The sequence below is a fragment of the Phalacrocorax carbo genome, chromosome 6 (genome assembly GCF_963921805.1).
Source record: "Phalacrocorax carbo chromosome 6, bPhaCar2.1, whole genome shotgun sequence".
In the NCBI taxonomy this organism is placed as follows: domain Eukaryota; kingdom Metazoa; phylum Chordata; class Aves; order Suliformes; family Phalacrocoracidae; genus Phalacrocorax; species Phalacrocorax carbo.
The window spans coordinates 16949561-16952420 of NC_087518.1; positions in this window are offsets into that span (position 1 = coordinate 16949561).

The following is a 2860-nucleotide window of genomic DNA, read 5'->3' on the forward strand; positions in this document are numbered from 1 at the left end:
GCATAATGGTCTGCACAATTAGAGAATGCTTTGGCATAAATCCATCTCATCCATTCTTGAACAGTTCCCCTCTTGAAGGGCTTCTAATGCAGCCGTCCTTTCAAAGGGCAAGAATAGTCAAAGCCTGTCATGTTGCAGAGGACAAGGTGAAGAAAATTGTTTAAGTTACAGCACAAATAAATCCTGCTTTATTTGGTCATTATAGCTGTCTCTCCTGCCTTCTTTCCTAATTTATACAACCTATGAAAGCATTGTTGTTCAAGAGATTCCTCTTAGCACAAGTTATTGATGATAAATTTATTCTTTTAGGTTTACCAAATTCAGTTATTTGAATACAGGTATCAATTTAAACAATCTAAAGTGACTGATAACTTCCCAGCTTGTTTGAAGATTAAGTGTTATGGAAGCTGGATTAAGAACCAAGTAGAGAAAGAAAATGTGATGAAGTGACTGTGGAACATTTATGTATCCAGTAGGTCTTTCAAGCAAGCAGGTAAATGCCTCAAACGCCTACTAGGTAAGTATTTCATATTTATGTTAACATATAACATGAAGAAATTGCAACAAGTAAAAATTCAGTTTGTAAATTTACAAAAATTGTGTAAATAATATTATTAGCCATTGGTGAATTCAAACTGATCCAAATACTCTCAAATATTGCTGTATTAGCATCACAAACTTCAATTTAAGTATTGTAATTTTGTTGCATTGCTAGCAGAAATAATTCCCTAAATATCATCAAACAGCAGAGCAATTAACAAAACCAGTCACGGTGAATTAATTTTAACTGTCTAAGACATACAATCGTTTGGTTTTTCTCTGAAAGGCTACATGTTAGAGAAAAAAAAAAGTCTCTTTGTATAGAACTACTCTCAAATTATGTGCCCTGTATGGTTTAATCTGAATATTTTTCATGTATCATAAAATTGCTGTGTTTTGGAAACTTTCCAAATTTGGTTTGTTTTCCAGTCTCTTTTTACTAAATGACATTTTTTTTAGAGGCAATCAAAAATTACTATGGTTTTAAAATTATTTTTATCCAACATTTGTCTGCCAGTAGCTTGAAAATGGTCTGTTCTGTTATGAAGCTTTCTATAAATGTTTTTCCTTTTCCAGGTTACCTTGTCAGCTGTATCTGAGGAGAAGGTTAAGGTTGAGTTGAACTATTACTATATTCTGCATGTATGTATCTTCTTCTTGTGTCTTGCTCTTATGGTCTTGAAAGGTGAATTGATTTCCCTATCTGGATATTGCTGAACCAGGTGCTGCATGAGAACTTTGCATTTCCCAAGTTGCTGGTTATAGCTGTTTGTAGCCTGCATAGCAGAGACAACTGCTATTCTATGGAAACTAAAGGATGTTTGAAGTGTTTTTCAAACTCCAATGGGAACTGTAGAGCTGATCATTATTTCACAGCCTGCTGAATATACTTCTCACAGGGTGCTTACTTGAGTGTGCACTTGTACTCAACTAAAACCACTTGCTATTGCTGACAAAAGAACAGATTTTTGAGTAAGATGTGACAATATGGACTGAATCTCTGGAAAAGTTGCAGCACCATATTTGTTCTGAGAACATACTGCGTTCCCATACAGTAGACTACAATGATTGGAATTCTACCGCATACCTTGCCTTTTTTAAGGTGCAAATGAAATTAAACCGTGTACACTATATAGAGGTGTTCAGGACTAGCGAGGTTGCAATCCATGCCATCAGCAATCGGCAGATTGCAGTTCCATTTGGAATCTGTACAGTGCTTAAACTGCAATTGCACAGCCCATTGGTCTTCTCCCATACCTCCATTCATTTTCTTTACTCGCTATTGTTTGGATTTTGTAGGTGATAAGCTACCTAACCACTCAGTGTTCTTACTAGACTTTGATTTTGGCATTTATTTTGAGAACAGTTTTTAAGGCAAAATTGGGCACATAGTCCCATGGTAGCTAAATGGCCTGAATTTCAGCAGCGCCGAGTGCATGCAGCTTCTACCCTGGTAAACAGGGTTGCCTGCACTTATATCAGCAATGCATTTTTGCAGTATCTCAGCAAATGACAGCCATAGCTCAGCTTCCATCTTTCTACTGCACATAATGCCCTGACTGTGAAACGTGTGGAGGAGGGGATGGAAAAATCCAATTGTTCTGTGTATGTATTTAAGAAGCTGTCTAGTCTAGTAGTTAATACTGAAGCTAACGAGATGTGATTGTATATCCTGAAGCAAGCCTGTTTGTCCATACATTTGCATCCTTGTTTTAATCATATTGTACGTGGTTTCAGAGGCAAGTGCCAAGAATGTGGAAGAGATGTTGACTGTTGTACACAACGTATACCATGACTTTATGTAAAGCTATTGCTTTACAGTCCATTACACTTGGTGAAAGTTGCAAAAATAACATGCCAATTCAGTAGATCAAAGTGGAGGCACTAACACAAGGTGGAATTTCATTCCGTGTATGCTTGAGCTGCTGTTTTAACAACACAATGCCATAAATAAGCACTCAGTGATGCAGCATGAGGATTCAGGGAAAGGAGGGCGAGTTGCGGGCAGTAATCTTCCAATGGCATTATCTAAGCTAAGTCTATTTTAAAGTCTTTCTACTATCCAGATAACAATGGAAGAAACCAAGTAAGTTGTGAGCCATAGTAATACTGGTCTTATCCAGATCATCCCCCTTATTTTCTTACAGGAGGGAAAAAAGAAAGCACCATATGTCCAGCCTGAGAAGGCGGTTTACAAGACTGCTTGCTATTGCTATAGTATGCTTGGGAGACTGTATTAGGGAGCCATCCTTACAATAAAGATTCAAGAGCGCATCTTCACTGTAATCACCAAGACTTGATCACAGGCCTTACTCTTCAG